General features: G+C 37.6%; 1 long non-coding RNA gene across 3 annotated transcripts in view; it reads right to left on the reverse strand.

Moving 5' to 3' along the window:
- LOC131274799 (uncharacterized) overlaps positions 1 to 19,595 on the reverse strand; it is a 181,993-nt gene that overhangs the window by 159,122 nt on the left and 3,276 nt on the right. Inside the window, exon 1 of one of the 3 annotated variants that reach the window (XR_009182091.2) lies at positions 1,066 to 1,140. The exons of the other annotated variants lie outside the window; for them this stretch is intronic. This is a non-coding gene — a long non-coding RNA (uncharacterized lncRNA). Of the gene's footprint in view, positions 1 to 1,065; positions 1,141 to 19,595 lie in introns of those variants that run through there. 3 annotated transcript variants of the gene reach the window in all.

Below are 19,595 nucleotides of genomic sequence, written 5' to 3' on the forward strand. Positions count from 1 at the left end.
AAAAAGAGGCAGATTCCTGGTGCCACTGACAAGAATACAAGTGGACACAGAAAAACACACAGCTAGTGGACACAGAGAGCAGACAACTGGGGAGGGGGAGGAGAGAGAAATAAATAAAAAATTAAATCTTAAAAAAAAGAAAAAGACCTCAGGTAAAGATAACCACATGAGTAATTATAAATGCAGGTACTATAGTACTGCACTTTTTGGTATGTAACTCCACTTTTTACTTCTGACAGTTTCTAAATACAAATGAATAATAAGTAGGGATAGATATATGGTGTTGGACATGCAATATATAAACATATAATTAGTGGCAAGTACAACAAAAAGGTTGGGGGACAGAAGGGAATAGGAACAGTTTATATATATACTATTGAAGTTAAGTCGGTATCAAATCAAAGATGACTGTTACAGATGTAGGATGTTAACTTTTAGCCCTATGGCAACCACAAAGAAAATCTATGAAAAAAAATATATATATAAAATATAAATATATTTTATATGTATAATATAATATAATACATATAAATATATTATATATATATAAATGAGAAGGTATTCAAAATGGCAGACTAAAAAATCAAATAAATATGAAAGTAGGTGTTAGCAGAAGAATTGAGGAGCAAAAAAACATGTAAGAGTTACAAACACAAAATAGCAAAATAGCAGAAGAAAGTCCTTCATTATCAGTAGTGATGTTAAATGGATTAAACTCTCTGTCAAAAGGCAGAGATTTGCAGAATGGATAAAAAAGCATGACCCAACAATATGCTATTTGAAAATCAAAAACACAAGTAAGTTGTAAGTTGAAAGGAGAGAAACAAATATACCATGCAAGTTGTGGGAGCCCAGGGCAACCTTCCCCCCCAAAGCACATGGCTGCTGGCATAACCTGGACACTCACTAGTTAAAAAGCAATAAGCCTCCCTGGAGGAAAGAATGCACAGATGGTACTGCAAACTCTAATATTCTCAAGGCTGTATACTTCCTTCCTGCGATAATATCACCAAACACCCCATTTGTGCGCTTCATGTAACTCTTGCAGAAACTCTGTTTTCATACCTTCTGGATGTCTTTGTCCTGAGACTCCTTATATTGCCCCTCCTCTTCTTCCTAATTTGCAGAGCGCAATCTTCATTCTCTGAAATGCTGCCATCGGAATGCCTCTCCTGTCTGTAAGTCCCAAAAAAACTCATGTCTAACACTTTATCTGGTGCAATCTTTGATTTGCAGCCACCTTGACCCATGTCCTTCAGGAGTTGGGTTGGAACACAAGCAGTAAACAAAGGCAGGTGGAATAGCTATACTAATATCAGTTAAAATGGATTTTAAGTAAAAAACAGTTATAAAGGATAAAGACAGCCATTATATGCTGATAAAGGGGTCAATTCAACAAGATGATGTAATTATTTTAAGTAAATGCAACTAATAGGAAAACCTCAAAATATATGAAGAAATACTGAGATTTGAAGTGAGGAATTGACAGTTTTGAAGTAATAGTAGGATATAGGTATTCAGTACATTTCATTGAGAAATTTCTTTTTAGTTTTTAATTGTTTATATTTTCAATGATTAAATGTATAAAATAAAGTTAAAAAATGCAACCCTCCCCCCCATAAATAGTTATAGTAGGAGAATTTGATACACTACTTTCAATAACAGAACATCTAACATCTAGACAAATAAATGATCAATAAAGAAATACAAGACTTGAATGGCACTCTAAACAAGATCTAACATATATAGGGAGAGAGAGAGAGATTGAAAAAGAAAACATTTCATCCAACAAAAACATAAATACATTCTCAAGTGCACATGAATCATTCTCAAGGTTAGTCCATGTCTTAGGTCACAAAATAAGCCTCACTAAATACAAAATTTTGAAATCATACAATGTATCTTCTCCAACCACAATGGAAAGTAAAGTAGAAAATCAATAACAGAGGGAAAACTGAAAACTTTTAAAATACGTGAAAATTAAACAATATACTCTTAACCAATTGGCTAAAGAGGAAATCACAAAGGAAATTAAGAAATATATTGAGGCAAATGGAAATGAAAATACAACATACCAAAATGTACATGATGCAGCAAAAGCAGTGCTGAGAGGAAAATTTATAACTCTAAATACTTACATTAAAAAAGAAGAAAGATTTAAAATCAAAGGCCTAGTCTCAAAGTAGGAAGAACTAGAAAAAGAACAAACTAAATCTAAAGCAAGCAGAATAAAGGAAATAACAAAGATTAGAGCAGAAATAAATGTAATAGAGAACAAGAACAACAACAAAAACAGTAGAGAATCAACAAAACCAAAAGCTAGTTCTTTGAAAAGATCAAGAAAATTGACAAATACTAGTTAAACTGACAATGAAAAAGAAGAGAAAGGATATAAATATAAAATACATATAAATGTAAAGGGGAACATTATTACCAACCATGATGAAATAAAAAGGATACTATGAACAAGGGTACACCAATAAATTGGATAACCTAGATGAAATGGACACATTTTTAGACACATAAACTACGTTAACTGATTCTAGAAGAAACAGAATATCTAAACAAACCAATTACTAGTAAAGATACTGGATCAGCAATCAAAAACATAACTACAAAGAAAAGCCCAGGACCAGATGGTTTAACAGAGGAATATTATACCAAACATTCCCCAAAGACTTAGCACCAATTTTGGTAAACTCTTCCACAAAACTGAAGAGGACAGAACCCTCCCAAATTCATTCTATAATGTCAAAATCACCCTTATATCAAAACCACATAAAGATACCACAAGAAAATAAAATTATAGATCTATATCTCTTATGCTATAGATGCAAAAATCCTCAACAAAATCCTAGCAAACGGAATACAATGGCACATTAAGAGAATTACACACCATGAACAAATAGAATTGATCTGAGGTACATAAGAGAAATTCAAAATAAGAAAATCAATTAATGTAATACACTCCATTAAAAGAATGAAAGAAGAAAAAAAAACATGATCATCTCAAATGATGCAGAAAAGGATACTGAAAAAAATCCACCCCCCCCTTCTTGATGAAAACACTTAGAAAACTAGGAATAAAAAGAAACTTCCTCAACATGATAACGGGCATATATGAAAAACCCATTGCTAACATCCTACTCACTGGTGAAACTGAAGGCTTTTCTTTTAAGATCAGGAACAAGACAAGGATACCAACTGTCACCTGTTACAAGTAGGCTGAATGTGAAAGGATAGGAAAAATTATACCATGCAAATAGTAACCAAAAGAACTGGGTTAGCTGTATTAACATCAGGTAAATTCAATTTCAAGTAAAAAACTGTTGCAAGGTCATAGCAAGTCACTATATACTGGTAACATGGTCACTATAACAAGAAATCATAACAATTATAAACATATATATACCTAATGGCAAAGCCCCAAATTATATGACACAACTATTGACAGATTTGAAGGAAAAATAGATGGGTCTACATAAACAGTGGGAGACTTCAATATACCAGTTCCAATAATGGACAGAACTTTTAGAAAGATGTTAAATAAGGAAATATAAGACTGGAATTAACACCAATACTGTTTAAACTCATCCAAAACATTGAAAAGTATTGAACATTCCTTAACTCATTCTTTGAGGCCAACATTGCACTAATTACAAAGCCAGGTGAAGATACCAAAATAAAAGAAAATTACAGACCTATATCTCTTATGAATATAAATGTAAAAATCCTCATCATAATACTAGCAAACTGAATCCAACAGCACTTTAAAAGAATTATACACCATGATTAAATGGGATTTATCTGAGGTATGCAAGGCTGGTTCAAGAGAAGAAAATTAATTAATGTAATATACCACTGTTTTAGTTTCCTATGCTGCTTAAATGAGATATCATGAAATGGTAAACATGGCGGCATCTGCTGGAATCTCCTTTTCTTCAGTTTTTATTGCCTTCAGGTTCTTGTTCCATGGTGTTCTCTCTCTCTCTCTCACCTGTCTCTCTCTCTCCATATTTGTTCCATTTATAAAGGAAGGTCTCCAGAAATAGGATTAGGTCCTACCATGAATGAAGTGGGTCACACTTAACTGAAGAAGCCTCAAGAAAAGATGTACTTACAATGGGTTTATACCCACATGAATGGGTTATATTTAAGAACGTTTTCTGGGGTACATACAGCTTCAAACCACCACAACCATAATAATAAATGAAGGAAAAGACCACATGATTAACTAAATAGATACAGAAAAGGTATTTGACAAAATGCAGCAGGCCTTCTTGATAAAAACACTTAGAAAAGTAGCAATAGAAGGAAAAGCCTATCATCACATTTATATGGAAGGGGAAGGGGCCCTGAAGAGTCAAAGCAATCTTGGAAAAGAAGAACAAAGTTGGAGGACTCATACTTCTTGATTTCAAAATTTATTACAAAGCCACAGAAATCAAAACAGCATGGTACTGGGAAACGGACTTTGGCCCAATGGTTAGGGCGTCCGTCTACCACATGGGAGGTCCGCGGTTCAAACCCCGGGCCTCCCTGACCTGTGTGGAGCTGGCCCATGTGCAGTGCTGATGCGCGCAAGGAGTGCCGTGCCACGCAAGGGTGTCCCCCGCGTCGGGGAGCCCCACGTGCTAGGAGTGCACCCATAAGGAGAGCCGCCCAGCGTGAAAAGAAAGTGCAGCCTGCCCAGGAATGGCGCCGCCCACACTTCCCGTGCCGCTGACGACAACAGAAGCGGACAAAGAAACAAGACGCAGCAAATAAACACCAAGAACAGACAACCAGGGGAGGGGGGGAAATTAAATAAATAAATAAATCTTTAAAAAAAAACAAAAACAGCATGGTACTAGCACAAGGACAGACTTACAGAACCATGGAAATGTATTGAGAGTTCAGAAGTAAACCATCACATCTATAACCAATTTATTTTTGAAAAGGTACCAAGACCACTCAATGGCGATAGAATAGTCTCTTCAACAAATGATGCTGGGAAAACTGGATCTTCATTTGCAAAAGAATGAAGGTGGATCCCCACCTACCTAATATCATATACAAAAATCAACTCAAAATTGATTGAAGACCTATATATAAGAGTCAGAACTATAAAATTTCTAGAGGGAAAATGTAAATAATCATCTTCAGGACCTTGTCTTAGGTAACCATTTTTTATACCCAAAGCACAAACAACAAAAGAAAAAAAATGGCTCAGTGGTTCCTCATCAAAATTAAAAACTTTTGTTTATCATATCAAAGGACTTCATCATGAAAACAAAATGACAACCTGCAGAGTGGGAGTAAATATTTGGAAACCATTTACTTTTCTAATAAGGGTTTAATATCCAGCTATATAAAATAATTTACAATTTGAGAACAAAAACACAACTCTATTTTTAAAATATCAAAAAATGTGAGTAGATATTTCTCTGAAGAAGATATACAAATGGCCAAAAGCACATGAAAAAATGTTCAAGTTCACCTGGGGAACATTATGTTGAGTGAAGCCAGCCAGACACAAAAGGACAAATACTGTATGATTGTGTTACTATGAATTAAATATATTGTGTAAAATATTGTATGATTCCATTTATATAAAATGTAAATATAAATCAATTTATAAAGATATTTGATTGTGGTTATGTAGGCCTAGGGAAGGCATGCTAAGTCATGTATAGTTTTTCTTTTTGGAGTAATGAAATAATTCTAAAATTTTTTATGATGATGAATGTACAACATTGTGATTACACTAAAAGCCATTGATTATTCATTTTAGATAGATCATAGAGTTTGTGAATATATCTCAATAAAACTGCTTAATAAATAAATAATTGTGCAAGAATAGGCAGAAATAGCAGCTATGTACAGGAAGGGAAACAGAGAGATTGAAAGGTAAAGAATTTTCTTGTCTGTTTTTTGTTTTTCACTATTATTATTATTTTGGAAATAATGAAAATGCTCAAATAATGATTGAAGAGATGAATGCACAACTATGCATGTGATTATAACAAATACTATTGATTGTACACTTTGGAAGAATTGTATGCTTTATTAATATGTATCAATAAAATAGATGAAAAAAATAACAAATATAAGCCATTCATTCCCACCTCACCCATCCCTAAAAAAAGATGCTCAAGCTCAACATCATTAGCCATTAGGGAAATGCATAGCCAAATCACAGTGAGATACCATTTCATACCCACTAGAATGGTTACTATAAAACTATCATAAATTAAGTGTTGGAGAGGAGTTGAGCACTAGGAAAACTTGTTTATTGTTGGAGGGAATGTAAAATGGCACAGATGCTATGGAAAAAAATTTGGCAGTTCCTCAAATAGTTAAGTATAGAATTACCATATAATTTGGCAATCTCACTTCTTCCATCTATCCAAAAGAGTTGAAAGCATGGCTTCAAAAATATTTTTAGGCACTGACATTCCTAGCATCATTATTCATAGTTGCCAAAAGATGGAAGCTACCTAAGTGTCTATCATAACATAATGGATAAACAAAATGTGGTATATACATACAATGGGCTATTATTCAGCCATAAAAGGAATAAAGTTCTCATACATGTGACAACATGGATGAATCCTGAAGGCATCATGCTGAGTGAAATCAGTCAGACAAAAAAGGGCAAATACAGTATGCTGTCATCAATATGAAATAATCAGAATAAGAAAATTCATAATGTCAGAAACTAGAATACAGGTTACCAGGGGCCAGGTTGTGGGTAGGGAATGAGAAGATAATTAGGTTTTCTAGATTTTCTGCTTTAGGTAATGGAAAATTTTTGTAATGAATAGTTATGATTGTAACAAAACTTTTTCAGTGTAATTCACACCAGTGAATTATATATTTGAATGTCATCATAAGGGGAAATCTTAGGTTGCATATATTTTACTAGAATAAACTTTTAAATAAATCATAGGAATCTAAAACACAGTGAACCCTTATATAATCTATGGACTATATTTCATAGTACAATTATAATAATGCAGTTCCATAAACTGTAACAAAGTATCTCACTAATATAAAGTGTTAAAAATGGTGGTTGGGTTGGTAGGGGGCCAGGATTTGGGAGCTTTGTATTTTCTGCATGATCTTTCTCTAAACCTACAACTTCTTTGAAATGAATCATCCCTCCTGTATTAGTCAGTTGAAGGGGTGCTGGTGCAAAATACTAGAAATCGGTTGGCTTTTATAAAGGTTATTTATTTGGGGTAGGAGCTTACAGATACCAGGCCATAAAGCATAAGTTACTTCCCTCACCAAAGTCTATTTTCACATGTTGGAGCAAGATGGCTGCGGACAGCTGCGAGGGTTCAGGCTTCCTGGGTTTCTCTGGGCTCAGCTCCTCTGTTTTCTCTACAAGGTTAGCTATAGACTATCAGGTGAATGGCTCTGTCTCTCTCCCTGGGGCTCCAGCTTCAGCATCAAACTCTAACATCAAAACTCCAACATTAAAAGCCCTTAACTCTGCCCCTTGTCATGCCTTTTATCTGTGAGTCCCCACCCTTTGGTGGGGACTCAACACCCTACTGGCACAAGAGGTTTACTAGGAATTCAATATAATCTAATAAACTGACAGGAAAAGATGGGTTTACAAACATAATCCAGTATTTCTTTTTGGAATTCATCAATAATATCAAACTGATACACCCCCCAAAAAACTATATACAATACTAGCAGTCAATGTTATTTGTTTACCAATGTAAAGATTGAGTATCATGTTTCATATACTTTAAATCAAGATCTACATATATGGTATATAAATTTAAGACTAACATAAATTAACTATTTGAAAATGTTTTCTAGCAGCCCCATACAAATGTTGGGAATTCTGCAGTAATTTCTGAGTATTTACAGAACTACAAAGTGGACTACAATAAGAAGTAAGAAAATGGATCCTTGAGAGTACTGGCAAATGACTTTGTTAAGAATTATTTTACCTATGCTAATTGATAGGAAGTATATGAGAACTCAATTTGTCTTTTTTTTTTAACCTAAGTCATTTTGCTGCTCAAATCTTCAAAGGTGAGAAGTTATGTATTTCTTAACACACAGACCTTCAGAGAATTTTTAAAAAAATTTTTAAATTTAAAAAATTTATTTCTTTCCCCTTCCCTGCCCTCACCCCCAAGTTGTCTACTCTCTGTGTCCATTTGCTGTGTGTTCTTCTGTGTCGGTTTATATTCTTGTCAGTGGCACCAGGAATCTGTGTCTCTTTTTGTTGTGTCATCTTGCTGTGTCAGCTCTCCGTGTGTGGTGCCACTCATGGGCAGGCTGTACTTTTTTCCCGCTGGGTGGCTCTCCTTATGGGGTGCACTCCTTGTGTGTGGGGCTCCCCTACGCGGGGGACACCCTTGCATGGCAAAGGACTCCTTTTGCACATCAGCACTGTGTGTGGGCCAGCTCATCACATGGGTCAGGAGGCCCTGGGTTTGAACCTTGGACCTTCCAAGTGGTAGGCAGACGCCTTACCTGTTGGGCCAAATCTGCATAGAATTTTGATATATTTGCCTTTTTTTTGAAGATACGGAGTTAGAGATATGAAGAAGCATTCCTGTTTGTCTTTGAATAATGTAAGGAGGGAAGATATTTAAGGTTATGGTTCTCATTAGGGCGGTGATGAGTGTCACATCCTGGGTAACAAAGTTTCAAAGTTGGAAGTGGATGTGGCTCAAGTGACTGGGTTCCCATCCACCATATGAGAGGTCCAGGGTTTGATTCCCAGGGCCTCCTGGTGAAGGCAAGCTGGCCCACATAGCAAGCTGGCCTGAGTGGATAGCTGGCCTCAGCAGGCTGCTGGTCCATGCAGGAGTGCTGGCCCATGTGGCAAGCTGACCTGAACGGAGAGCTGGCGCAGCAAGATGACACAACAATGACAAAAAAGAGACACAGAAGAGAGACAATTAGAGATGAGGCAGGTCAGGGAGCTGAGGTGGTGCAAGAGACTGAGCACCTCTTTCCTATTCCAGAAAGTCCTGGGATTGGTTTCTGGTGCCTTGACACAGAGGAGCACACAGCAAATGGACACAGAAGGCAGACAATGAGGGGACGGGGGGTGGGGGAGAAGTAAATAAATCTTTAAAAACAAACAACAAAAATAAAAATGCATGTGATGTTTTCGATATGTAGGGTCTCTGTAAAATGTGGGGACCAGGGTAGAGGCCCCTTTTCCTAGCTATAGTTGCAGTATTGATTCTATCCTTTTTACTGATTACCAGTTAAAAATCTTCCACAAGACTCATTTCACTATTCAGGGACCTACCTACCTTGGAAGATAGTTCTAATGGTCCTTCACCTTTCTTTTTTTTTTTTTTAAGATTTATGTTATTTATTTTGCTCCATTTCCCCCCTGTTGTCTCCTCTCTGTGTACATTCTCTGTGTTTTCTTCTGTGTCTGCTTGCATTCTTATCATGTGGCACTGGGAAACTGTTGTTTTTTTGTTGCATCATCTTACTGCGTCAGCTCTCCATGTGTGTGGTGCCATTCCTGGGCAGGCTGGACTTTTTTTGCATGGGGTAGCTCTCCTTGCGAGGTGCACTCCTTGCACAGAGGGCACCCCTACACGGGGATGCCCCTGCATGGCAGGGCACTCCTTGCATGCAGCACTGCTCATGGGCCAGCTCACCACGTGGGGTCAGGAGGCCCTGGGGATTGAACCCTGGACCCTCCATATAGTAGGCAGACGCTCTATCAGTTGAACCATGTCTGCTTCCCCTTCACATTTCTGATGACTTCCTGTACTAGTTTTCTATTGTTTATTAACAAATTACCACAAATTTAGTAGCTTCACATAGCACACATTAACTCACAATTTCAGAGGGTCAGGAATATGGAACTAACTTGTCTGATTCCTTTGCTGATAATCTCACAAGGCTGCAATCATGCAGTCAGGTAGAATGCATTTTCATTTGAAGGCTTGACTGGGGAACAGTCTACTTTCAAGGTTATTTAGTTTGTTGGCAGAATGCATTTCCTCTTGGCTCCATGAGTGAGGGACATGGCTTTCATTGCTGGTGGTTGACTAGAAGCCACCCACTGGTCCTTCTGGCTACATGCAACTCCTTGGCATGTAGGCTTCCTCAGTATAGCTGATTGCTGAGAATCTCTTTCCTCAGAGAGGGCCCGGTCCACATAGGATAATATTTCTTATGATTAACTCAAAACCAACTGATGGGGAGTGGATGTGGCCCAAGCAGTTGAGCGTCTGCTTCCTAAATGGGAGGTTCCAGGTTCAATCCCTGGTCCCTGGAAACTTAAAACAAAACAAAACAAAATACTCCCCAACAGATTTGGGATCTTAATTACATCTGCAAAATTAATTTACCTTTGCCATAGTCTATTGGCTAGAAGTGAGTTACAATTTCTCCCCACACTCATAAGGAGATGCTTATATAAGGTATTAACACCAGGGAGAAGGTATCATAGAAGTCATCTTAGAATTGTGACTACTATACTCTCTATTTTCAAGAGTTATTTTCTTGAGTTTTCCCCAGTTGCCTACTCTCTGCCTCAGTAAGCTTTTCTGTATATTAGAGGATAGTAAGAAAAATTATTACATTGTGGCTCCTAATGGGAGTGTGGGAGTACAGTGTTATTATTACTCCTATAAACAGTACTACTATAAATAATACTAGCTAATGCATATTTAGCTATTATTATATATCCAGCATTGTGTGAAGTGTGTTATTGGAATTTAACCTTCATGACAATCTTATCAGGGGACTTCTGGAAGATGGCATTGGAATAGGCAGACAGGGCTCAATTCTCTCAGAAAAACAATGGAGGAAGGGCAAAAAGTTGTCCAAGGGAGCTACTTTGGGGATGTCAGACCAGGAGGGTATGGCATAGGGAGGGCAAGGAACAGAGAGACTATGAAGAGGCTGAAATAAAAACCATGAGTTACTAACTTCTGTGGCAGGGAAGGGGACCCATCCCCTATCCTCAAGGCAAACAGCATGGATAAAACCCAAGGCTCACTGCAGCCAACTGAGAGGGGAATGGACATCTTCTTCCCTGGGAAAAGGGAGTGTGGCAGAGGACAGAAAGTGGTTTCTCTTCTGTGAATTTGGCCAGCACGGTCCACTTTATATCTTAGCTCTAGCCAGACCAGAATCATGGGCAAGTAGAGATTGAAAGTGACACTCTCTGTGGAAAGATTCACAAACAAGCACCATCTGCTGGCCAACTGGGAAAGTGCAAGGAGAAAAATTACTTTTAGGAACTCTAGTCCCAAATCCCTTGCAGTGCATCTGCACCTCATTTGTGAGTCCTTGGCCCTATTTTTATAACTTAAGTTGGGCAATTTTAAAGACTTAGAATAAGTTGAACCAAAAATCGAAGTAGAGCTGTGAAGCAAAACCACCAGGCAAAAGAGAGAAATTGACTATCATAGTAAATTCACCAACATATTCAGATGCCTAGACATCAGCAAAAAATTAAAAACCATACTAATAAACAGGAAAAGATGGTCAGCCAAAGGGACAAACCAAAAATCCTGATGAGACATAGGATTTAAGACAACTAATCAAAAATAATTATTCAAATATCCTATATCAATTCAAGGAGTTAAAGGAAAGTATGTCTAAATAGATAATGGGCTTTAAGAAGACACTGGGTGAACATAAAAAAACAATTTGAAAACCTACAAAGAAAGGTAACAGAGCTTATGGGACTGAAAGACACATTGGATGAAATTAAAAACACATGAGAGACATGTAATAGTAGATTTGAATTGATGAAAGACAGAATTAGTGAATTGGAGGACAGAGCATTTGAACTTAAAAAAGCAGAAAAACAGAAAGAGAGTACAACTCAGCCTTGAGTCCCAACCCCTTTGGGCATAAAACAGATGCTCATGTGGAAGTAAACACACAGAGAAGAAGTACACAGAGGAAGAGAGAAAGCTCATTAGACATGGCAGAGGCCCCAGGAAGAGGAATAAGTCTGATAGTCTACAGCTGACTTTGTGAAGAGACCTGAGCAGCTGAATCCAGAAAGTAATGAGCCCTGGGGAGACAGCCTGCAGCTGAGATTGGAAGAGGCTGAGACCATGGAGACTTAAAAGGAAGAAGGAAGGCTGAACCCTCACAGACATCACCTGCCATCTAGCTCCAACATGTGGCCTATGACTTTGGGTGAGAAAGTGGCTTTTATGGTACCTTGAGTTGGACTCTTTAGGGCCTTGTGACTGTAAGATTCTACCACAAATAAGCTTATAAAAGCCAACAGAGTTCTGGTACTTTGCATCAGCACACCATTGGCTGACTAATACAGTGGACATCTTGCTTCACTACATGGCAACAATACCAGGATAAATAATAGCTGATTCTGGTGAGAAAGAATCTCTGCTGATGCTTCAATTTGGACATTTCATGGCCTTGTAACTGTAAACTTTTATCCCCAATAAATACCCTTTATTAAAGCCAACGAATTTCTGATACTTGTATTGGCAGTCCTTTGGCAAACTAAAAAACAGAATGGAAAAAATGAAACAGGGTCTTGGGGAAATGGATGACAATTCCTTCAGTGTCCCAGAAAGAGAAAAGAATTGAGAAGGAGCAGAAAGAGTATTTGAGGAAATAATGACTGAAAACTTCCCAACCCTTAGGAAAGACATAAATACTAACATCCAATAAGGAAAATGAACACCAAAAAGACTAAGGATTTGGCTCAACTGATAGAGCATCCACCTATCATATGGGAGGTCCTGGTTCAAACCCAGGGCCTCTGACCTGCATGGTGAGCAGGCCCACATACAGTGCTGATGCACACAATAGTGCCGGGCCACACAGGGGTGCCCCCGCATAGCGGAGCCCCAAGTGCAAGGAGTGTGCTCTGCAAGGACAGCTGCCCCATGCAAATAAAGCACAGTCTGCCCAGGAGTGGCACTGCACACATGGAGAGCTGACACAGAAAGATGCCGCAACAAAAAGAGACACAGATTTCAGGTGCTGCTGACAAGAATGCAAGTGGATACAGACGAACACACAGTGGATGGATACAGAGAGCAGAAAAAGGGGGAGGGGAGGGGAGAGAAATAAATAAAAAATAAAATTTTAAAAATAAAAAGTATAAATCCAAATAAACCGACTCTGAGACACCTAGTATTCAGAATGACAAATACCAGAGATGAAGAGAGGATTCTGAAAGCAGCAAAAGAAAAGCAATCCATCACATTATGAGAGTACATCAATAAGACCAGATGTAGACCTCATCAGAAACGTTGAAGGGTGAGAGTGGATGTGGCTCAAGTGGTTAAGCGCCTGCTTCCCACGTGGTAGGTCCTGGGTTTGGTCTCTGGTGCATCCTAAAAACAAAACAACAACAAGCAAACAAAAAAGAAAAATAACAAGAAAAGTGAACTCAGGGAAGCTGATGAGGCTCAGTGGTTGAGCACTGACATCCCACATACAAGGTCCCAGGCTCATTCCCAGGCACTGGTAACATTAAAAAAAAGAAAGAAAGAAACCATGAGGGTAGAAGAAAGTGATATGCTGCATTTTAAGGTACTGAAAGAGAAAAACTGCCAGCTATGAATCTCTTATCCTCCAAAACTGTCATTCAATAATGAGTGTGGGGAAGCGGACTTCGCCAAGTGGTCAGGGCGTCCATCTACCACATGGGAGGTCTGCAGTTCAAACCCTGGGCCTCCTTGACCCATGTGGAGCTGGACCATGTGCAATGCTGATGTGCTCAAGGAGTGCTGTGCCACGCTGGGTTGTCCCCCGAGTGGAGGAGCCCCATGCGCAAAGAGTATGTATGCTCCGTAAGGAGAGCCGCCCAGATCGAAAGAAAGTTCAGCCTGCCCAGGAATGGTGCCGCACACATGGAGACCTGACACAAGATGATGCAACAAAAAGAAACACAGATTCCCATGCCTCTGAAAACAACAGAAGCAGACAAAGAAGAACACACAGCGAATGGACACAGAAAGCAGACAACTGGGGGAGAAGGGGAGAGAAATAAATAAAAAATTTTTTAAAACTTAAAAAAAAAATAAGTGTGGCTCTCTTGCCTTCACCCTGTTCCAGTATGTAGCAGTTTGATATGGTTATGAATTCCAAAAATAGATATTGGATTATGTTTGTAATCTGATCTGTACCTGGGCATGATTGAGTTATTAATGGGCTTTGATTGGGCCACATCATTAGGGCATTTAGTCCCCACCCCTTGGTGGGTGAGGACTCACAGATAAAAGGCATGGCAAAGGACAGAGTTGGGGGGTTTTGATATTGGAGCTTTGATGTTGGAGTTTGATGCTGAAGCTGTAAACTGGAGCCCTGGGAAGTAAGCACACAGAGGAAAGAGAAGCAAGCCCCAGGAAGAAAGGAATCCTGAACCCACAGAGAAGCAAGATCCCAGAAGTGAGGCACACAAGAAGCATGAACCCTCACAGTCACGGGCAGCCATCTTGCTCCAACATGTGAATATAGACTTTGGTCAGAGAAGTAACTTATGCTTTATGGCCTGGTATCTGTGAGCTCCTACCCCCAAAAAAATACCCTTTATAAAAACCAACCGATTTCTGGTATTTCGCATGAGCACCACTTTGGCTGAGTAATACACAGTGCCTGTCCTGGTGCCATTCCATGTGCCTGTTCCTCTTCTTTGCTCCCTGCTCTTGCTGTTTTTCCCCTTCTTTGATGGCCATTCAAGTAAAACCTGAGCATTTATAATCTATAAGGGGAAATTGTAGTTTGTAAATCCCCTACTTTATCACTTTTCAGCCCCTTCCTCTCTACCTGGGACCCAAGTTCTGCTGTTTCCTTCCACTTCTTTTCCCTCCCTACCTTAATAAATCATTGGCCTAACTAACAAAAACTAAACAAAATTTAAAAACCCAAAAAACAAAAATGAATGTGAGTTTAAGGTCTTCATAGACAAATAAAAAATGAGAGAGTGTTACCAAAAGACCAGAGTACAAGAAATACTACAGTGAGTACTTCAACCTGAAAGGAAAAAACAAGAGCAAGAGACTTGGAGAAGAGCATAGAAATGAAGATTATTAGGAAGGATAACTTAAAGGTTAAAAAGACAGATAATAGTAATATATGACAAAGGAAAGTCAAAGGATAAAATGGATGAAGTAAGTACTGCCTTTACAGTAATAACATTGAATGTTAATGGCTTGAACTCCCCAATTAAGAGACATAGACTGATAGAATGGGTGAAAAAATATGAGCCATCTTTACGCTGTCTACAATAGACTCACCTCAGACGTAAGGACACAATCAGGCTGAAAGTAAAAGGTTGGAAAAACTATTGCACGCAAATAGTATCCACAAAAGTGCTAAAGTAGTGATACCAATATCATAAAAAATAGGTTTTAAATGCAAAACTGTTAAAACAGATGAAGAAGGTCATTATACATTAATAAAAGGAGCAATTCACAAAGAAGAAATAACTGTAATAAATACTTATGTGTCTAACCTGGGTGTCCCAAGACATACCAGCTACATACTGGCAAAACTGAAGGGAGAATTATAGGTCTCTACAATAATATTTGGAGACTTCAATATACCACTGTCAGCACTGGAAAGAACATCTGGACAGAGATAAATAAGGAAACAGCTCAATAATACGATAAACTAACTAGAACTCACAATTATACAGCATTACACCCCAAACAGCAGGATTACATCCCCAAAGAGCAGGATATACATTCTTTTCAAGTGCTCATGGATCCTTCTTCAGTATAGACTATATGTAAGGTCAAAAGTCAGATCTTAAAATAAGTTTTAAAAGATTGAAATTATCTAAAGCACCATCTCTGATCATAATGGAATGAAGCTGGAAATGAATAATGGATGGGGGAAAGAGAGAAGAAATTACACACTCAAATAATCAGTGTGTCAAAGAAGAAATTTCAGGAGAAATCAGTAAATATCTCACAATGAGTGAAAATGAGAACACAACATATCAAAACTTACAGTATAGAGCAAAGGCAGTGCTGAGGCAGAAATTTATAGCCCTTTTTCTTACATTAAAAAAGAAACAGCTAAAATCAAAGACCTAGCTGCACACTTGGAGGAACTAGAAGAAGAACAGCAAACTCATTCCAAACTAAGCTCAAGGAAAGAAATAATAAAGATCAGAGCAGAAATAATTGAAATTGAGAACATAAAACAATATAGAGCATCAACAAAACCAATAGCTGGTTGTTTGAGAAGATCAACAAAATCAACAAACACTTAGCTAAGCTGACAAAGAAAAAAAAAGAGAGAAGACACAAATAAATAATATGAGAAATGAGAGGGGGCACATTACCACTGACCCTGCAGAATAAAAATAATATGAATAACTGTATGCCAACAAACTAGACAACATAGACAAAATGGACAAATTCCTAGAAACACATGAACAACATACACTGACCCTAGTAGAAACAGATGACCCCAACAAACAAATCAGGAGTAAAGAGATTGAAACAGTTATCAAAAACCTCCCCAAAATAAAAAGCCTGGGACTGGGTGGCTTCACAGGTGAATTCTACCAATTATTCAGAGATGATCTAATACCAATCTTGCTCAAGCTCTTCCAAAAAATTGAACAGGAAGGAATACTACCAAACTCATTCTATGAAGTCAACACTACCAGATAAAAATACTATGAGAAAAGTACAGACCGATTTCTCTAAGGAATAGAGATGCAAAAATCCTCAACAAAATACTTGCAAACTGAATCCAAAAGCACATTAAAAGGTTTATACACCACAATCAAATGGTTTTTATCCCAGTTATGCAAGGGTGTTTAACAGAAAAAAAATCAATGGAATAAACCACATTATAAATAGAAGAAGAAAAATCACATGACCCTCTTGATTGACACAGAAAAGGCATCTGACATAAAACATCCTTTTTTAATAAAAGTACTCCAAAAAAGAAATGGAAAGAAACTTTCTCAACATGGTAAAGTTCATATATGAAAAACTCACAGCTATCATTGTACTAAACAGGCAAAAACTGAGAGCTTTCTTGCTGAGATCAGGAACAAGAATTCCCACTCTCACTACTGTTATTCAATATTGTGCTAGAAGTTCTAGCTAGAGTAATTAGGCTAGATAAAGAAATAAAAGAAACCCAAAAAGGAAAGGAAGAAGTAAAACTCATGCTGTTCAGTTTTTTACATGATCTGAAAAATTCACAGCAAAGCTACTAGAACTAATAGATAAGTTCAGGAAAGTGGTGGCATACAAGATTAATATGCAAAAGTCAAAGTGTTTCTATATAGTATTGATGAGCAATCTGAGGAGGAAGTCAGAAAAAAATTCCAATCTTAACAGAAACTAAAAGATTCAAAATATTTAGGAATAAACTTAACCAAGGACATAATGGACCTATATTCACAAAACTATAAAACATTGCTAAAACTAACCAAAGACCAAATAAATGGAAGAACAGTCCATGTTCATGGATTGGAAGACTAACTGTCATTAAGATGTCAAGTCTACCTAAGCTGATTTACAGATTGAACCAATCCCAATAAAAATCCCAACAGCCTTTTTCACAGAAATGGAGAAATGGAAAATCCAATTACTAAATTTATTTTGAAGGTAAAGGGGCCCTGAGTAGCTGAAAATGTCTTCAAAAAAGAATGAAGTTGGAGGACTCTCATTTCCTGACTTTAAAGCATATTACTTAGTTATGGTGGTAAAAAGAGCATGGTACTGGCATAAAGGTACAAATATTGACCAATGGAACCCTAATAAGAATAAAAACTAGACCCTCAAGTCTTGGTTAAAGGATTTATTATTATTATTATTGCTTTTTTGAGATACAGTGGCTGGGGATTGAAACCAGGACCTCATGTATAGGGAGCCAGCACTGAGTCACATGGGCTCCCCTGAGTTGGTTGTTTTCATTCGTTTGCTTGTTGTTTCACTTTTGTTTTTAGGAGGCACCAGGGATTGAATCTGGGACCTCCCATGTGGAAAGCAGGCGCTGAATCGCTTAAGCCATATTCACTGCTGTTCAAGTGATTTTTGACAAGGTGGTCAGGTCCACCCACCAGGGCCAGAGCAGTCTATTCAACAAGTGGTGCAGAGAGAACAGGATATCCATATCCAAAAGAAAGACAGAGAACCCCTTTCTCACACCTTATATAAAAATTTACTCAAAATGGATCAGGGACCTAACTATAGAAGGTACAACTTTAAAACTTCTAGATGAAAATGTAGGGAAGCATTTTCATGATCTTGTGGTAGCAGTAGTTTCTTAAACTTTACACCCAAAGTACAAGCAACCAAAGAAAAATTAGATAAATGGGATGTCCTTAAAATTAAAGACATTTGGGAAGCAGATGTAGCTCAAGTGATTGGGCTTCCACCTACCACATGGGAGGTCCTGGGTTTAGTTCCCAGTGTCTCCTTGAGAAGATGAGCTGTTGTCATGGGAAGGCACGGCAAGCTGGAGCAACAAGATGATGCAACAAAGAGATGCAAAGAGGAAAGACAATTAGAGACACAGCAAACTGGAGACCTGAGGTGCCTCAATCAATTGAGCACAGCTCTCCCACATGGGAGGTCCTGAGTTTGGTTCCTGGTGCCTCCTAAAGAAAAGATGAGGAGACACAGAGAGCATATAGCAAATGGACACAGAGAACAGCGACCTCAAATGATGGGGGTGGGGAATAAATAAAATAAATCTTTTTTTAAAAATTTAAACACTTTTGTTCTTCAAAAGTTGTCAAGAAATTAAAAAGGCAGCCTCTTCAATGGGAGAAATTATTTGGAAACCATTTATTTGATAGGGTTTGAGATACATGTTATATAAAGAGACCATGTAATTCAATGATAAAAAGACAAGCAACCCAATTTAAAAAATGGGCAAAATACTTGAACAGACATTTTTCAGAAGAGGAAATACAAATGGCCAAAAAAGCACATGAAAAAATGTTCAGCATCACTATGTTAGAGTGTTATTACAAACTCTTTCATAGTTTGTAATAAATGTTTCAGAACAATGCAGGGTGAAGTGATGTATGGGAGCCCTGTATGATGATATATATATTTGTTTTGTAAGTCCACAACTTCTACTATACACTCTTTGTTAATGTGTGTTCATGTATAAATGATATATTTCAATAAATAATGTTTTATTAAAAAAACCTTATCTGGTAGGTGCTTTTTTTATCATTTCCATTTTACATATGGGGGAGCATTTGCATAGAGAAGTATAAAGCAAACAAGTAAGTAGCAGAGATAGAGTTTTCAATTCATGTAGTTATTCTTCAGAGCCCATTTTATTAATCACTACATTATGCTATGTTTTATATTATAGTACTTAGAAATTTCAGATTTCCATTTTGGCTATTCTTTTTTGGAATTAATGCTAATTTCCAAAAATTTCGTTTTCCTTGCTCAATTGCTTCAACTGAAATTCATTCATTTTTTGTTTTATTTTTATTTTTTTGGAGGCTATGTCATCTTGCTTTACTCTTGTTCCCTAGAAGAATGGTAGTACGTACCAATAAGGTCATGCATGGATAAAACAGGGCAATACTTCAGCCTGATTTGTAATTAGGTGCCTGTGGTGGTTTGGAGCTATATGTAACCCAGAAAAACATGTTCTAATGTAATGCATCC

The sequence above is a fragment of the Dasypus novemcinctus genome, chromosome 20, assembly GCF_030445035.2.
Source record: "Dasypus novemcinctus isolate mDasNov1 chromosome 20, mDasNov1.1.hap2, whole genome shotgun sequence".
NCBI lineage: Eukaryota > Metazoa > Chordata > Mammalia > Cingulata > Dasypodidae > Dasypus > Dasypus novemcinctus.